The 19,754-nt window shown below is 39.7% G+C and overlaps 1 protein-coding gene across 2 annotated transcripts in view; it reads left to right on the plus strand.

Annotated features, from left to right (window-relative positions):
• The window catches only part of LYN (LYN proto-oncogene, Src family tyrosine kinase), a 56,341-nt gene that overhangs the window by 28 nt on the left and 36,559 nt on the right, over window positions 1–19,754 (plus strand). The window lies entirely within an intron of this gene.

A 19,754-nucleotide genomic window follows, 5' to 3' on the forward strand; every position in this document is an offset into this window, starting at 1 on the left:
GCCCCTCGCCCCGCCGGACGCAGGCAGCCCCGGCTCTCCCGCCTTCTCCCGCGGGGGTGCAGCGGGGGGGAGCGGGGGGTGCCGGCCGGGCTGCCTCCGTGCCCCGGCACGGCACGGCACGGCACCCCGGGTACAAGGTGCTTTCTGGGGCGGCTTGCCCTCGCCTCTGCCTCCCGGAGGAGGTGCTGCCGCCGGCTGACCTTCCCGGTAGGACTGGATGGGGTCTATCAGGGAAATACGGCATTTGGGGGGGGTAAAAAAAAAAAAAAAAAAATTCTCAGAAGCACGTTTTACCTCTTGCTGCTTTGCTTCTGCTATGATCTTGAGGGCTCGGGTGCCTTCTGGCTGTTTCGTGCCGGAAGGCGTGTAAAATTAGCTGATCAAAGGCTGCAGTCGGTGTTTCAAGCCAAGGCGATAGCCTTGACCTAGGAGAGCTAATGTGGCCTCTGGGTATTCCTTCTTACACTGCTCTTTTTCTAGGAGAGTAATTCCCGGATCGTCTTCCAAGTTAAAGCTGCTTCCTCTTAACTGTATGTTCAAATGGGCTTTAGCTTGAAAGAAAGATGAGAAAATGGTATTGCGATGTTTGGTGCATGGTGTTTCCTGCGGGCTACTTTTGTAATGGGACTGTACGCCTAAGGAGTGATCGGGAGGGGCTTTCTCCTTCCAATTTTAATTTAGGAAAGTCAGGCTAGATCTCCCTAGTTGATGCTGTACCTTCAGCAAAGCAGTTTAGAGTTTCTGTGGAAAGTGCATCTTTTATGCGTTTGCAGTGAATGGGTTTGCAAGAACTCATCTTGCTGCTCCGCTCCCCTCTGTTGGCACTAAAGACCGAACAGGCTAACACTTAAAACTTGTTTAGCCAGATCACATTACTGTGGATATACACGGGAAGCACAAAGTTTGAGTTCTTATTCTGTTGTTTCATCTGAAACCCCAAATCAATATCCCATCTCTTGCCTTTCGTTCCCACCTTTGAAAAAAAGAAACAGTCTGACCAGTCTTAACGTATTTTAGCTCATTGTAATACAAATTGGAAATTACATTTTTTAGCTTGATCCCATAAAGTACCTGGAAGACTTTTGTAATTTAAAAATCTTAATGTTAGTTGCAAGTATCTGTAAAGTATGAGTGCCAGGTAGATGGCTGCAGTCATTATAGTATCACTAAAGAGTTAATTAAAAAAAAAAAAAAAAAAAAAGAGGAAGATTTTTGTTGGGAAATTGCAAAGCTACGTTGGGAAAATGCAGCTTAGTTTTACTGAAGGGATAGTCAAATTGTGTTTGTGTGAGTTGTTTCCAACCCAGTATTGAATGCAGAGTAAGTGTTACTTATCTTTTATGTGTTGGGACTTTGTATCTTTATAATACGTACCATCAACAGCACTGAAAGTATGGATGAGAAAAATCAAATAGTTTTCTCTGAAAGAGTGGCAACAGGCTAGATAGAAATCGGCTAGATACTGTGTAGAAACTGTTAATAGGATGTTATGAAATCTTGGGCAAGGATTGAAACTAATGAACTCTGAGATCAACAGATGTCTCATTCTATGGATCTCTTCTGAGATTTATAGCTTTTTTCTTTCTCCATTTCAGCTTTGTGAGCTACAGACTAGTTAGAAAAGAATTCTTGATTTAATAACGTAAAGATCTATTTTAATTGTGTGCTCTTGAGATATATATTTTTTTAACTGTAATAGTGTAGAACAATCATCTTTGTTTGTACAGTAGCTGGCTGACTTGAAGTTATTCTGCATTTCTGCAGGTTTTTGAGTAAATGGGTTTTTTTCCCTACATAAATATACAGAGGACAAGGTATGACTTAGGCCTTTCCTTATAAGTCCCTTGACCAGTGGAATTGCACAATGACTTTTTCTGACAATGCAATTAATTACAAAACTTGCGCACACAAAGTTAAACACCATTGCCTTTAAGATGTTTAATATTCCGGTTCTTAATGTTACCCTTTCAAGGGCGTTTCCATAAATGTGAAATGTTTTCTTTCATGCATTTATGAATATGTAGGTATTTGTGAATGTATAAATAACTCTTTCATAATACTTTCCCCCCCCATTTTATGTATGTAATTGAAGCGAGCTATCTTCCTATGGCCTTGTTGGCGCTTGTAAGATAAATGGCATCACAGAACAGCAAGTGTTGTGGGAAGCTATTCCTAAAACGGGCAATGAGAAAGGTCCAAGGTCCTCCTGGCTCAGCTTAGTAGCTGATCTTCAGCGGGGCAGCTCACAAGACCAGAGATGCTACATCTGGCCCTTCTTGTGCACATCAGAGAGCAACATTTGAGCTTTCTGTAGCTATTCAGGAAAGTTTAAGAACTGCAGTATTTAATCTCAGATGTGATTCCATTTCTGTCGCAAAAAGGAGATGTTTTCCTATCTGTACTTTGCATGTTATTTGGAATCTTAATGGGCATCTTTGAGGTTTTTGGATGGAAACATGTTGACCATGAACCAATTTTTATTTTTCTCAAAGGGCTAGGTGATCTGGGGAGGGGGTGAGGTCTTTCCTCCTTTCCATATGTGCATATTCTGAGTGACTGAGTGACTTTATTTCTTGTGTCCAGGGAACTGTAGAGCCAGTTTTACTCTTGAGGTTCAGGGAGCCCTTTGCAGAACTGAATGAACACAGAAAACAAGCAGATGAGGAATAAACAAATAAATAAAGGCAGGGGGTGGGCATTAGGTATAGACTAGGATTTCTAGCACTCTGCTCTGGTAGCATGGCTGTACACAGAGATGTATTTCTGCGGCACTAGTGATCCCTGAAGGATGTGAGCTGTCACGTGCTAATGCAAGGGATGGGAGGAGAATCCGTTGCCTGGAGATCCTGAGGGTTGTGCAAGCTTTGTGTGCAGTAGGTGATACTTCCTTCTGAAGCTATGGAGCCGAGTGTGGAAATAATCACACCAAACCACATGACTGTTAAGTAGTATTTATTGTTATTTTACCCCTATAGGATTCCTGTGTCTAAGAACAGCTTCATTCTGTAGAAGAACCAGTTGCCCAGCTGAGAATTAGGATTTTTCTCCTACTGATCATATTCCCACTTCCTATTTCTCCCACTTATTTGTGTCCCCTCATTCATGAGAGTGTAGGAGTGCTAGAGAAGGTATAGAGAGAAAGGCTTCCAGACATGCTGAGCCACACCACAGGAAACTATGTCGATAAAAAATGTAAAATTACATTAATATGAAAACAGTCTTTAGTGAAGCATACAAGGAAGAGACTGTCATACTGTAAACAGTAATGTTACCTTCTCAAAGAAATCAGCAAAGGCAAATACAGTGTAACTGTCCTTAGTGTGACTGTTCCTAGTTTAAACTTAATTGTCCATGAGGGAAGGATGAAAAGGTCTGCGCTTTCATACTTATGTTTGCCTGATTCAGATACGTTTCCTGTTGACGTTGTCATTAAATGCTGTAATTTCCGAGGCTGAATGGTTCATGGTCATGTTCGGCATCTTTCCTGAAAATGTGGATTCATGGAACAAAATGCAAAGGCAGAATTCATCTTCTGCTGGAAGCATTTCCTCCAAATATTTGTGAGATACTTGTATTTGTTGTGTGCCCTAAAGAACTACTCATAGAGGTAAATAGGTTAGTTATTTTTGTCAGGCAAACATCAGAAGAGAGATGGTATTTTGACAGTGACACTTCGCTGGGGAGAGAAGGAGTTGGAGACCAGGGAAAGGTGAAGGGGGGAATGGGTAGATCTCATTTCCCTGGGGGAAAAAGGGTAGACTAGCACCATTCAGGCCAGTATTTGCTATCCCTTATCTTTTTCAAACTGCTGGCATCTTAAGTATCTACAATTGGTTCCTGTGTTTGCGCAGCATACTATCTTGCTTCTTCAGTTCAAAGGACTCAAATGATAAACAGTCTGAACAATGTGTCCTTCTTCCTTTATGGTCTCTGCTGCGTCTTGAGGCTACTTCTTCCTGTCTAAATTGTGGTTGATATGTTGTAGAATTTGCTACTTTAATTTGCAAAGGCCTGCTTTTTACTGTGCACATTTTCTTCTGACCAAACCATTTCTTGAATGTGCCTGTGATAGCAAATTGTGCAATCTTAAACTGGAAAAATGTGATCGCTCACCACAGGGGTTGAAGTATGGGATGCAGCTACTCTTCTGGAATGGTGTTTTCTGCAGTTTTCTCTATTTTAGAGGGCTACTGGCAGTCTGGACATGGTAAAAGTTTGGAGGGAATGGACTCACTCTGGGATGTGTTCTTAACCACTTCTCTCTTGGTTTAACAGAAAGCACTTTCAGGAAGTTCGTCAACAAAAACACAGTCCGTTAGGTGGGCTTTCTGATGTGGCATCTATAATATATTGCTTTGCTTTTCATGTTTCCTTTATTAGTTTGTGCAGATAGATGTATACAAACCTGTTTGATCAATTTTTTGATGAAATCTTATTCAAGCTTTTTCTTGGGCATAAACTGAAACAATATGGTATTACAGGAGTTAGTGCAGAAGTATATTTGGCTGCTGAGCAGGTTGGTTCTTTCCATGTATGACTGTACTAGGGGATCAGAACAAAATTAGTATTAAAAGGTAGAGTATGTTTGAGTGAATTCCGACATAATTATAATGTATTTATAAACCAGTAGGTCTGACCTATGACTAAGTTCTACTCTATTCAGACAAAGAAAATATTTCCCAGTAGTATCAACTGAGTAGGAAAAGACCTGGATAGTAATGCATCTATTGCATTTATTGAAATTGCCTGCTTGAGTATCCCTCGCCAGCATCATGAGGCTTACATTCATTAGATCCGGTGGACAGAAAATGGTTTTCTCCAGGACAACCCCAGCCTTACCATGTGTCTTGATGGGATTTCTAAAACCCTTGTAAGTGCTGAATGTCTTAGGATAGCTGTGATACAGGTGTGAGCGGACGAGAGCTGGAGAACAGAGTTAAGCGATCGCCAGAGCTGGTGCCAGCTCCACTGAGGAAGTGAAAGTTTTTCGTAAACACACAGGAAGGGGATGGGCAGGAGAAAGAGGAAATCCTATGTTGGATGTTCTAGGTTCAACTGGTTTGAAATACATTGCAACAGTCATTTGAATGTGTCATTATGGCGTAGCAGAGCATGCAAATAGGATTCAAAGTACATTTTTGTAACTACAGACCTACCATTGCAAAAGATCTGCTAAACTATGCAAAGGCTAGAAAGAAGCATTGCAGCCCATGAGGGGTGTGGGAAAACTTGCCTTTTAAGCAACTCCCCTGGTATTGCTGGCATGGCACTTCGTCTTCCTTTTTCTGTCTTGTGAGGTCTTTGCTCTGTCACTGATTTCCAGCTGTACTTGCACCGGCTGTGAGAGAGATTGCGGCAGCTGTCCTGGCACCAGTGGAGAAGCACCGGGCCATATTGAGGTGAATGCAAAGCCAGTTTCTCTTGGGCTGTAGGTGGCCTGATTGATGGTTTCTGCTAGGCAGGTGGTGGACAGCAGGACTGCCTGACCAGGAGTGCCTGCCTCTTCTGAAAATGTCCCACTAAATTCCTTGGTAGCAGTTCGCATGCCTCTGCCATGATGTTTACCAGTGTGTCTGAAAAAGTCTTGAGGTCACTGCTTCAAATGTCTTCATTAGTAATAATGTGCTGGTTGTTTGGGGCTTTTTCTTGTCAACTTCCTGGAAAAAGCCATGTTTCAGTCTTTATCCTGCTGTAGCAGTACTCCCTTCCTACTACTATTTCCTTTTTTCTTTTCTGATCATTCTTTTATTTGCCCAACATCATTCTGTTGTTTCTTTCTCTCCAGCTTTGTCTTCAGGACTGTCAGTGGTATGAGCTGTTTGTTTCATCTCTTGAGTTAGATCTCTGTGCAGCAACTTTTCTTTTCCCCCCTGCCAGAAAAATAAGTCTCAGCACCTTTCACAATCTAATTATAATTTGTAATCTACTTGTGCTACCTTATCAGGGAATATGTGCCCAGAAATATGTATCCCCAGCCTCCTGAAGAGGTGTGAAGACCAAGGGAGCAGTACTGACATGGTCTTCACAGTGTTTTAAGAAGCCTGTGCCTCCTTAAAGAGCGGCTTTGTACTTCTATAGATGGCCAGCAAGACTCTATCTAGGGCATGTATTATGCATAGGTGTGATCTGTCTTTAGAACCAACTACTACTGTTTACCACATCTGATTTAAAATAGTGACCTCAGCCTTGACTTGAAACGGGTTAGTTTGTATCTTGAAGATGGTTGGCATGGATTGTCTGCTACCGCTTTGTCTGCCATTCTGCGATGTTGCTTTGACCTTCTCTGGTCAAGTTTCATTTCTGTGGTATGCAAGAGGTTTTTCTGTGCTGTGTAGTGACACATATAAAAGGTTTTTGAGCCAGCGTTGACTCTCCTTGTAAATCCACCTGGTTTAGGAAAGCAGAGCGTGGATTTATTGGCATGTGTGCTGGCCTGTGAAGAAGAAACCAAGGCTTGGTATTGTGGGGGTGTGGTGCTAAGGCAACAGCTCTTGTTCCGGGATTTCTGTGCTGTGCTCTTCAGTGTCGACATGCCCCGTATGCTCTGTCCCCACAGAAAGTGAAACTTAAGAAATTTAGCTTTGGGAAGGCAGTGCAAGTTTTGAAGAACCATCTTCAGCAGAGCCAGCACCAGGAGAAAAGAGATTTGGTTGGCAGAGTGAACAAGTGGGAAAAAGGTGCTTCAGGTGAGATGTTTCTGCTCTCAGTGAGGCATTTGAGCAAGTCTGAGGGCGTTGGATACAAATGTCAGAAAATGCAAAATTCAGCATTTGAATAGCTTATTTGAATTGGAGATCAGAACAGTATTCTCTTCTGTAATGTATTTGACTATGTACAACGGCAGTCTTCTGCTAGGTTTAGAGGGGTGAAGAGTCTTTTTCCTTGCTCCTGCAATAAAAGCAAAAAACATCAGGATGCTTGGTATGGTATGACACGGGAAAGTAATTTCTCCTTTGAGCATAGAATACAGTTTCAGTGATGTGACTATATTGTGTTTATTACATGTTTTGTATCTTGTCATACTGATTATGTGCTTTCCTAGGGACTGTAATTGTCTCTACCCCATTAGTTATCATTCTTTGCATTCTTATTTGATTGGTTTTTCTCCTTTTATCTCTCTGCTTCTGCAGTCTTCCCTCTTTTAATGCTTATTTCTCAGCATTAACCCCAATTCTGACTTCTCAGGGGTTTCAGCCTCCTCTCCTACACCTTTTCTCATACAGTGTGTGTTGTCCTGAGAACTTCCAGTGCATGCCTAACAATGAAGCAGTCTTACTGGTTTTTAAAGCATCTTCTTTGAACAATGCTTAATTCTATGGAATTTAAATGTAAGTTCATTGTGCGCTCATTACAGTTCTCCTGAAATAAACTCGGGTAACCATTGTGAACACTGATTTATTCTTATTTCTTGGTTGGAAAGTTAGCTGCGTGGGCTGTGAGCGCTAAAGTCACGTATAAACAATGGGGCTTGTGCACAGTCCAAGATGTTTTTGTTAGGTACAGTGTGATCACATGGCCTGCCTATGAGCTATATATTTTATATTTGAAGTTACAAAGATTATGAACTTCAACGAGCAGCCAGTGTGGTCATAATAAGAGTGCTGTAAAATTCTTGCAGTCTGCAGTATGAATGTGAAAATAATTCTTGTCATGGACCTCCAGTTTACATGCACGCTGTCCTACTCATTAAGGTCCGTGTCCTGCACTTTGTTTAGAAAATCCCGGCCTGAGTCTCTCAAGGTCTGTAGAGCTCCTGCAAGTTGCGTGCAGTCACTTACAGGATCAGAGCCTGGTTCAGTGGAACTGGCTATGGTTGTAACTGCTAGGTCTTCATCTGCTACCAATTGCAAGGCTCTTGACCATTAAGCAGGACTAGAAACAACAGAAAACACTAAATGCTGTGCGATCCAGTAACGATACATTGTGAACACAGCAATGTTGGTTGCTTATAGAGAGAGAAAACAAGAAATGTCAAGGCAAAATAAAAATTGTAGCAGCAGTCAAAGTATTAATCGGTTTCTGAAAATGAAATAAATTAACATATTGAGCAAATTGCAATGTGCTTCTTCAAGTCAGTCCCCCACTCAGAACTTTTATTTAGTGTAGAATAATTTCTCTGAAATATAAAAGAACTGTAATCAAGTTAATATTCTTGCATAACTGCTGCCCCAGTGATTTGGGGAACTCTGTATTCATTCTTGCCCTTGGGAAAGATCATCTGCATGATGTGTTTAACATCCACAGCTTCCAGTTCTTAGGACGTTTGAAGCAGGAACAATCAAGTGAACCATCACACCAGTGATTCACAACCCTCCCTCAAAAGAGAGTTTCCAGATTCCCACTCTCACTCCTCTCTGAAAATGGAAAGAGTGTAAAATATTTTTAATTTTGGTTAACTTTAGAGAAACTTCTTGTTCATGCTCGTGTGTGCAACAAATGTGAAAAGCATGCTTAGAAACTTGGATGTGAATTCTTACTCCATGTTCATTCAGTCACATATTTCTTTTTGCACTGTTACTGTCACCCCAGCTTGAGCATGTAGCTGCACAAGATTTTAACTAAAAGTGTGCTTCTGTCTTTACATGCCAGCCTTTCAGACCTGAATCAGCAGCAATTCGCAGGCCTTCAGGATATGTTTGGTAGGCTTATGCAGAGTGTACTCATATTTATTCAAAAAACCCTGATCTCAGTGACTTCATCTAAAAACCTCCAAAAATTGCTCATGATACAGCTCTCAGTTCTATTTACCATATTTGCAGCAAACTGTTGGTTCAGACAGCATCCTTTAGGGTCCCCGCATGTATCCCAAATTGCAACAGTTGCTTAGAACAGTTTACTAAGCTGCGTGAGAAATCAACTGCAACGTGCCTGGTTTAAATGCATGCCTTCAAAGGAACATAATTAACACAGAGTTTAAAATTAAGTAAAATAAACGAGTTATAAATAGACCTCTGTGAAGTGCCAGAACCTGGAGTACAATCTTAAATCCTTGAAGTTAAGGGAGGTTCTGCTACTTATGTCAGTGAGAACAAGGCAAGGTGGTTCCTCACAGGAATACTTACACAGTTAGTGCTAAATGTTCTTCCAGTATCCCTGTAAAGATTAAATAGCACAAAACTTCATTTCTGCTGCTGTAATTTACGGGCACTGGATTTGACACTGTCTGATTTTTTTCAAGAACTCTTGCAACTTCCTCTTGTGACTTAAGAAAACTTGTTCAATGTTTGCAAACTTCCAGGAGGAACTGGACTCTGAGTAAGAGTGTTAGCCCACATCAGCATGAATGATTTAACCCCAAATTTTCATCCGAGCTTAGAGTTCTTAAAACCAATGTTACATACCCCAGTACAATGGCCTGTGTTTCAGGAGGGTTCCTCTGTGTATATCTAATGCCGTACAGCTAATGAAACACAAAACAGTCTGCTGGAGAACTAACTCTTTTTGCAACTGAATTATATGCTGGTGTTTGAAGAGGGTGAAAAAAAAAAAAATCTGTTTTTCTTTTGTGAAATTCAGTGTGTTAGACAGATGCCCAAGGCATAATATGATGCTATTATAACAAGAATGCTATGTTTAAGTTGCAATTTTGGTCATGAGTATGTGTCAGCATTTAAATATGGAAGTGACAGCAGATGAAGAAGCCCTCTGACCAATGGAGCAGGATGGTAAATGCAGCATGGTGCAAAGTAATAGGAGTTACAAAATGACCAGGCTAGTACAGAGTTAGGATCCATTGACACAGAAGTCTTTCTGCACTAATTTAGTCATAACTATCTTAATCCATGCTGAAAACAGATTGTAGAATGTATAAAACCAGGTAAGGTTTACAATAATTGATTTATTCCATGGGGATATGGTTACCTGAATTTGAGAAAATGAAAGCTAATATGCACTAATGATCTACTCCCCCTTTTATTAAACACACTGAAAACAGAAGATAAACCCAAAGGAGAAGTGGTATACTTTCTATGAGGCCACCTCAAAACCTTCATCAGGGCTTGCTGGCTGTGAATTTGCTGTCCTCCATCATGTTTTCATTGACATGTTGTGATAATTTCATGATCTTTGAGTTCTGTTTACAGTGTAGCAATGGGTTTGAATTACAGGCACATCTCAAAGCAAGAGATCACATCTGCAAAAGACTATTGCCAACAACATCTTTAACTAGGTTGAGCATTAGGCTGCCTTACTTGAATGAGATGGAGGTTTCACGTATCAGCTGCTACCTGTAAATACACCTTCCTATGCACCTTCTGGAGGGGGTGGACAGAGTGACAAATTTCAGTTGAAGAGCTAGTTGGGGTACAGCCTGGTGATGATATTAAAGAGACACCTTAATTTTCCCCAAACTCACTAAACATTAGCAAGGTGCTTACTTTGTCCCATGTCATCTTCTGAGGCTCAGTGAAACAGGGAGAAGCTAACTCTCATTTCTCTTTCATGTATCACGCAGTAAATGCAGACACTGGGTACTGCACAGTAGCTCATGCGGGGCCACTTGTTACTCAGTGTAATTTGTTTGAGTGGCTGTGCCTTTGGTTTCGAGTACATTGATGGGTATGTTGAAATCAACACCTGAGTAAGACCACCATGTGTATGAATTAGGACTTTTGGACTGACATAGAAACCCTTGTTGCGTGCCTCTCAACTACACCTTGTTTTGGGATGCAAAGTGTGTGTGTGAAGAAGGGGAGAGCGAGGAGCTAGGCAAGTACTGTTGGGAGTGAAGAAGGACAGGTCCCAGATCTATGTTCTCCAAAGAAACTGTGTGAAGCTTGTCCTTCTGCTCTTCTGTCACATCACTTGTTATGAGGATGATGTCATTTGGGCTACTCCTGGACCTCACTCCAATACCTTGTCATTTTTGTGGGTAGTTTCTCATTTTTCTATGCCACAGTGATTGCTCCAGTCATTAAAAAGGGAGGGGAGAAGAATCCTTATACTACTGGTAGACATGGACATCTGTAAAGCTCAGGGCAAATATTAGACTACTGAATCTTTAGCACACTGCCATTATTGGCCAAAGTCATCAATTTAAAACTGAAAAAATTGTATGTGAGTCATACGTACACTCAGCTTGGAAGGTAAGCATAGTTCTTGGGGTTTGCTAGCTGGAGTGGGACACTTCCTAATACTTAGGAAAAATCTCCATCCTCTTCAATGTAGTGGTTGGGCCAAATTTTCATCTGGAAATAGAGATTTGGTTATATGGAGTTTGTCATTACTGACTTTTTTTACCAGTAAAGAAAATGACATTTTTACTTACAGTTTGCATGACACTTTTAAGTCTGTAAAGTATTTTGGGAACCTTCCATTTAAGTGGGTTAACATGTTGGTACAGTTTTTCTCTGTTCCATTTCTTATGATCCTTTTGAAGAATTTGATAGAAGTGTTTATTCTGTTATGCCAAATTAAGATGTTATTTGACCTTTCCGCTATCTTCAAAAGATATAGTACAGTGGAAAAAAGTTGAGGAAATAGAAGATGCAGTTGCCTGAGGGCTGGCAAAGTGAATTAATTCATTGTTGATATTGATTCAAAATTCTGGAGGATGCAGTTGAGGCAAATGATTGTAATAAAATGAAGCGGGTGTTATAAGGTCAGCAAACAGATGTTAGCTTAATGTAAGACTTGGTTTAAAATTAGTTCCAAAAATACTGACTACATGAATCTGGAACATTTTCATAATATATGAAGTCTATTATGCAATGTTAACAAAATTACAATCTTGTGTGGATTAACTTTCTTGTGTTTTGGTATTTTTCTTCAATTGAATAATCAAGGAACAGTAGTTCGTATAAATTATATTCTGCTTCATTTCAATGTAATGTTTTGCTTCAGAATTTTATTTTCATCCTTTTGAAAGCTGAAATTCCTGCATGAAACCAAGCTTTTAACACATCTAGGCAAATCTGTGGTGGATTTATAGAAAAAGAGAAGATGCTTCTGTCTTGGTCAAGGCCCCCCACCTCTGTTAGAGCTACTTTTCATGTCATCAACTATGATGGTATTTATTATATATGTTATGCTATCATTTTTATCATTTTACACAACAAAGATCATGTATCATTTAGCTGAGCACTGAATAAACTTATCCTCTCCCCAGAGACTTAAAGGCAAGACAGGCAAAGGTTGGACTGTGGATTAGTATCATTTGAATATAGAAAACTGTTTACCTGAACTGATACAGCTGGCTTTACCAAAGCACTCCTGTTTCAAAGGCTGCAGATGGAAGTACATAATCCTCAAACCTCGCCTGACCACACCTGACTTCTATATAACTGTATTGGGTCACTTCATACTTGAAAGTTTGAGATGTGCTAACTTAAGTCACTTATTTTCCATTTAGTATAGCAATGTGTTAATTAATGTTGGTTATTGCATAGCTAAAATGCCTGGTCTAGTAGGTAAAAAAAAAAAAAAAAAAAAAAAGAATTAAAAAATGGGAGTGGTATAGGAGAAAAGTTTTTTCCTTGTATGATGCGATTGTGCTGTTCAGAATGGGTCTGCCTTTTCCAGAAACACATCAATACAGCAATTCCAGGTATTTTATCTCACCAGGTGTTTTCTGTTCTTAAGTCAGCTGTTGGGGGATTTTTGCTGTATGAGGTAGTACACAGTCCACTTCCACTATAGTCAGATGACAGCACACCTTTTTTCCCTGTTCTAACTTGATTTTCATTCAAAAAATGTTTAAATTTGGAAGTGGACTTGAGTTATGAATACTGCAGAGTTCTACCACTGATTTCAGTGTGCAGACCAATGTGGGAAAGGAAAACAGGACACCAAAGGGTGGAAGAATGGCTGTCGAGAATGTCAATGAAAACAGTAGTCAGCTTGGTAATGAGTTCAGGAAAGGTTTCTGCCAACCCAGATTAGTTTAGTGGGACTGAGATATTTGTGTGCTAACATCGGGAATCTGGGCTCTGAAGAGGAGTAGCAGAAATACTCATGCAGGGCTTAAAACTGAATGTTGCAGAGGAAGTAGAAACACGACGGATTTATAAGTGTAGTAGGAATGCAAATGTTGGAGAGCATGAAGGTGATATGGTGATACTTTCTGTAATGGATATAGGAAAACTATAGAAAATAATCTGAGGTAGCATGGGCAAAGTAGAATTTGTCTTGGTCGCAGCTGCTAAGGAAGGAATTGTGAAAGAAGCTGAGCAGGTCAGTGGTGCCTGTCTGCTGCACTTCCCCAAACCCTTGGCAAGACCGCTCTCTGTTGCTTAACGTTACATTAGCATTACATTGAGACTGGGGTTTTTTAATACTTCCATTTGCAATGAAAAAACAGGAGTCCCTTTGTGATATTAGGAGGCATTAGAAACACACAGGCAGCTGAGAATATCGTGCAGAAAGAATGTTCTGGCAAAATAATGGGGAGAAATTTAATATCAGGGTGTAAGGTCATGCCACTGGAGATATGAAAGTCTGCTGTGACAACAGTTTGTCATTATGAAAAATGAGACAAACTTGGATGTCTTAATGGATCACAAGATGATTATAAAGGGCTAGCATGATGAAGGTGTGAAAATAAATTCATTTCTGGAATTTATTTGGTGACATATTGCTGTACGTGGAAGAAATGTTAATACTATTTGCTGCAAGGCATTGCTGAAAGTCGTCTTGGAATACCCTACCAACTCCAGCCTCCTGTCCTTAAAGAGGGGTGAGTTCAAACTGAAACAGATGTGGAGAAGGGCTTCTAGGATAACCAGTGGAAATGGAAAAGACTGAGAGGGCTTGGTCTTTAAAGCTTAGAAAAGAGGCTGAAAGAGATGTGACTTCTTCCTAATCGCCTAAGAGGATGAAGGGCTAAATGCCATTATTGTCCCCAAAATGTGCTTAAGACTGGGAATTACAAGACAGCTTCTAAACGAAGTGAGGTTCTGAAACCTTTCAGCAATAATATTTTGTTCTTCCCCACCACCACCCATTAACCTCTCTAAAAATAGAGCATGGCAAACTCACTTCTGAGCTTGTACAATGCGATTGTGCTGCTCGGAATGGGTCTGCCTTTCCCAGAAAATAGTTTTTAGTCCTGTGCTTTAATCATGGGTGGTAAACTAGATAGCTCTGTTATCTTGCTTTGATAGAAAATTTGGAAAATTCGAGGGTTTGACTTAAATGATAATAAGTTTGAGGAAATCTCACAGTAGCGTGCTTGTTGCATACTTTTCCACTACAGTAATATTTGGGGTTTGTTGGTTACACTGGGGATTAACTTGTTTCTCTTCTTTGCCTGTTTATATAGATATGTATGTCAAAGTATTATTTTAGCTTTATCTCACCTTTTCTCAAAAAGAGATTGAAGCAGCTAAAAAATTCCCCAAATTTTCTTCTTTTTTAAAAATGCTGTCAGCTGGACTTCTCACATCAGAGGATCACCGGGAGTCTACACTGGGCAAGTCTGTCGTCGTTAAACACACACATAGAGTTAGGCTACCCATGCTCCTTTCTATATGCATCGCAGGGAGCACATGGTGATTTGTGATTATATGCCCATATATACGTGTATCATATAAGGGATAAATTCAGTTTGGGAGGCATAGAGTTGATGTAGTCTGGACCTATAGAAATAAGCTAAATTAAAAAAGAGATTAAAATACATGAAGCGAGGAGTGACTGAGATATACATAACCCTTTCAGCAGAAAGGCAAGGGAAGAACAAACTGCTTAAGTTCCCCTAGTTGGTCTCCAGTGCAAAAACAAGATGTAGGAAGTGAAACAAGCCCAAGATGAAAGCTGACCCAGGACTTCTGTGTTTGCAAGAGTCTAGCTTGATGAAAGTTACCAGGCAGTCAGGATTTACAGTAAAATTTAAATGTGTGTATGTCTATAATATTGTATTATCTATATAATATTATTAAATATATAGATAGCTATTTTATATATTTTTATATATATATATTTATGTGATGAATTGCAGGTATAAGAACAAGGCTGAACAAACCCCAAACTGATCATTTTTGAGACAGGCAAGAAATAGGAATCCACTTCTGTTCAGTTGCTCTCCAGTTTAATTCTTTCATTTTACTCCCAACCACAGATAATTTATTTTTGTCACTCATATTCTCACTCTGATCTAGTAGCACATCTTCACTGGCACAAATATGTATAGAGCAGTACTGATGAGGTTTTGCTGAGGTTTACCACCTCAAATTAAACCCCTCCTCTGTGCTCCTTGGAGGTTGTTTTGCCATTCTGCACCATGTGATGATGGGCCAGAAATGAACCCAGGGTTCCCAGGCCCCTCAGAGATGGTCCTCCTCATAGTCCCAATAACAGAGGTATAGAAGATCGTTGCAACACTCAGGTACCACAGATGATGTGGAGGCAATAAAGGTTAAGAGAAACGAATTCCTTAAATTTAAGATCTTTCCCATTTTTTTGGCAGAATGGGAAACTTGAGCAGTTGATTGAAGTGATGTGGAAAGTTGGAGTGGGTACTGAGAAAGCGCGTGTTTTTGTCCTTGGGCAGAGTGGGCTTACGATTCTTCCTCCCCAGCAGTTTTAGATCTAAGTTGATCACTCTGAGTTTGTTTGTTTATCGAGACACTTCTGCCTTGACCTTGAGGGTAATGCAGAGAAGTCTCACATTCTCGATTACTCAGGAGATCTGATGAGGGCATCACTGTTCTACCTCTGGCTTTATAACTTGTGAAGTAGCAGCAAACCAGCTGGCATTCAAGGCCAGAATGAAATGTCTAAAACAGAGGAGGGAAAAGATACTCTCTTCAATTTTTGAAAGAGGTGTTGAAAAATAAAATTATTTACCCCTTTGCTTTTTAAGCTTCTTTAAAGCTCCAGGTTTAACACCAGTTGCTTTTTCTATACATAAGTGTAAACAATTGCTTCCTGTTCTTTGATTCAGAAGCTTAAATATAAAGCAGCAATGTTCAAGACTCAGAATAATTTGGGGGTCTTGATTTTTTTAAAGTTTTTTTCTTTACACTTATTAATGCACTGTCTCTCTCTTATTTGTACTGCTAAGGAATATCTTTTACATAATATATGCATAAGAAATTTTGTGGCTTAAATGAAGAGTTTACTGCTTATAAACCTTGTAATTGAATACAAATTGATTTTACTTATATACGTGTTAAAATACATATGTTAAAGCCTAAGCCACCCACAGAATTGGTGTTTATATACATGATTACTAACCTTCTGAACAACAGATATATTTTTGATAAACTAAAGTTGCTTGGATTCCTAATGTTGTAGTTCTAATTCTTTTAAAAGTTACTTTGTTATTGGAAAAGCCAAAGTATAATCTGGTTTAGTTGTTTTTTAAAAGTTTACATTTTCTGCAAAGATTAAAATGAAGCCTCTCCGTTGAAAAATCGAGGAATTGAGAATCATTTTCATGAAGACATGGCTTCAATCAGGAAAAGCCCAGGCATTTCAGGTGGATTTTTAGGAAATGGTTTCTAATGTGCACCATAAGTATTGTATGCAACAGAATCACAAGGAGGAGAACAGTTGTGACCATGAGCAAAATGAAAAATGAGATGGGCTTTCTGGAGGATGCAAAGGATAAGCACTGGGGGGAAATGAAACCTCAAATGCTGCTGATGGTGGATGGACAGGCGATGGTCACACGAACCTTGACTGCTTGCAATAGGAAGTATTGTGGCTTGAGACACATTACTCTGCTGGTAATGTCGCAAAAGGCAGATAAATCAGTAGTATTTTGGGGATAGAAAGGAACTTTCAACCCCTGGAAAAATGTTGCACTGGTTTCTGACCCCCACTCTCCCCAATCCATTTTGGAATTAAGACTCAAATGCTGCTGTAGCAAAATGAAATAGGGGATTCAGAGGGAAAATTCAAGGTGAATGCCTCTGTAGACATCAAAATCGGTGTCTGTGGATCAACCTGCTGCAGAGGCTCTGTGTGATGGTTCTTATGGATACTCCTGTGGCTTTTCAAAGGGTGCCTGAACTTAGATTCTTGTCACCACGCTGCAGATGTTAGCTCAAGTACCCGTCTTTATCTTTTAGCCATGAAATACAATATGCTCTTTGTTAAAAGAGAAGTTGTTACTTTTTTAGGTATCTGTTTATAAAAGTTAGCAGCTATGTTATATAGAGTTTCTTTGAATTAAATATATATCTTTCATGTCTAGAGGTGTGGACAGGACAATAAATGAAAATCATGGATGAAAAGTAGTGTCTCCTGTATTGCAGAACTGTTGGAATGGGAAAAGTCTGAGTAGAGACTGACAGTGTTTTCTTTGATGTCTAAATTATTTTTATCTCTGACGAAACAATAACATGGTTTCATTTGTAATGATGCTGTGCTCTCTGGATTGCTCTTTGCTTACGATATTCTCTTTCTCTTTATATCTGCACAAAATGCTTCCTTGATGCTCCTTGTGATATGGCAACAGAGAGCTATGCAAATAAACATTTTACACCAAGTGAAATATTATATTTATGCATGAATGAACTTCCCCCCTTCAGATTTTCCTTATGACTGCTGTATAAACTAAGAAAGATGTAAACTGTATACACATTTTGTATTTCAAAGCTTCTTTTTTGTATGGACAATTTGCTAGTGTCAAACTTCTGTGAAGTTAACTTTGGTACTGATACAGCATTTTGTATTTTAAAATCCATTACAATGTGTGTTGATCGAAACTCTCCCGTCAGTCCCTGCTGGTTATACCGGCACTATGAATCTTTACTTTGATACCACTCTCAAAATCCTGGGAAAGACCCGGATCAGATTTCAGTAAAAATGTATAATGCTGTGCTGGAAACAAATACATCTGGCATTGCAGATGAACTGAGCAGTCACTGAGCAGAAGCTCTTGAAACCAAAACAGTTACATTTGCTTTGGGCATAGGACTGATCTTATGGAATTTTAAATGTGCAGTCCAGAACCCAGTGCACACAGCTTTACAGAGGGCTAGCATGTACAGAAATATAAGATCTTGTGGCCTTTGAAGAGTTCAGAAAACTTTAATTTCACAGTATCAAAAGAACATGTGGTCATTGATCCAGTTTCTACAGCTTAAAAACTGTTTTTCAGCTTTGTTTATGCTTTGTCTCCATTGTCTGTCTACACTTGTTTAGAAATAACATAAGGTCAGAAAATTAAATATTAAATGATATATCATATATTATTAAATATATTAACTGATATATATTTAACTATATTGATAATTAACTTTAAATTGATATTTAACTATATTGATATTTACGTGCTAAACATTCATTTTATGTTATTGCATATTTTTCATAGATTTCTTTTGCAAGGTTTAAGAGGCTTGTTTTATAAAGAAGCTAAAAGTCTCAGGGTATGTCTACATCAGCATTTTAGTTAGTCTGGGATCCCACTCCTGAAGTAGTACTCCCCACTTGCTAGGCTGTAGGTAGTGTTGTGGAGCAGAGTTGGGGTGCAAGAATGGGACTGCTTTATGAAGATGCAGTGCAGGGCTTACCTTTACAGAAACTCTTGCTATAGCCTTGCTCCTACTGAATGTTCTAGTCCTTGGGGCTATACTGGAGTGAATGGGGCAGTAACCCCCCCTTGAAACAGGTATGGGCTTCAGCACCAACTGTTGGTGTTGGTATTTGCTAATGTAGACCTAGCTAAGTCCTGTGAGGACTACGGGCTTTCATCTCCATGAGGGGAAAAAAAAACCCAGCAGTGCTTCATGATGAGGCTCAGGATCTTCTCTCTGTTTGGTGCCATCATATATGTTATCTCACATGCAGTATTTGTGTGATTTCATGTGACATAGAGCGGACTTCTGTGGGATTATGGAGCACCTGCACATTGGCATTACTGATCTGCTGTTGCTACCGTCACGAACAAATGCTAACCTTGAGCTTACCAGCACAACTTCACAGCAGGCTTGAGTTACAGCTGTTCTTGTGCTTTAAGCTGCAGAAAAAAATCTGAGTAAAAATGCTTTTCTCTGAGTTTACACTGGCACTGGGCAAGCTGCAGTCTCTAAAGATATCTCCAGCTTTCTTACAGCAATAGGGAAAGGGATTTTTGGCTGACAACTTATATCAAATTACCTTATGTCCTCCACCTTAGCTGTTTGTTCTGTCCAAGCAGAACTATTCAAGAGCAAAAGGTTAGCACTTAGGTGGCTAAATACCTGATCTTGCAGATACAGCAGGTAATTAAACACTGGCTTGCTGATGTCTGGGGTGAGCACGCAAATGCCAGCCTGCCTGTGGGTGTACACAAATTTCCTATGAACCACAGAACAAGAGTCATCTATAAATAAATAAATAAACAAACAAACAAACAAATAAATAAATAAATCCTTCTCGGTATTTCAAAACAACTAGTATGTAACCCAGGTAGAGCTGAGAATTTGGAAAAATCTCCCAATGGGTGTTTGCACAAGCTAAAATTAAGCATTAAAGATGTTTGCTTCTAAGGGAAGATCCTGGCTGAAGGTGCCCCCCCAGTGCCTTTAAACAAGTATGGGAACACTGAAATGTTGACACACAAGAAGACAAAACTGTATTCTCTACCTCTGTGGGATGATTATGCCTGGTCAGTGCCTATTGATTTTCTGTATGATTCCTTTTAATTTTTATTTCAAGAGAAGACAAGATGGGGAGCAATGAGTTCTCGTGCTGCTTTTAAACCAGTATCACAGTTCACTGCATCACTGCTGAAATCTTAGGGTCACCCAAGATCTGTTGGCAGTAGGTGACGGATAATTTGCAGAAATGGTAGGAGAGGAGGGTACCCTCCTCTCATGTTTAGAAGAAAA

Source organism: Pelecanus crispus, chromosome 2 (assembly GCF_030463565.1).
Source record: "Pelecanus crispus isolate bPelCri1 chromosome 2, bPelCri1.pri, whole genome shotgun sequence".
Classification (NCBI taxonomy): Eukaryota; Metazoa; Chordata; class Aves; order Pelecaniformes; family Pelecanidae; genus Pelecanus; species Pelecanus crispus.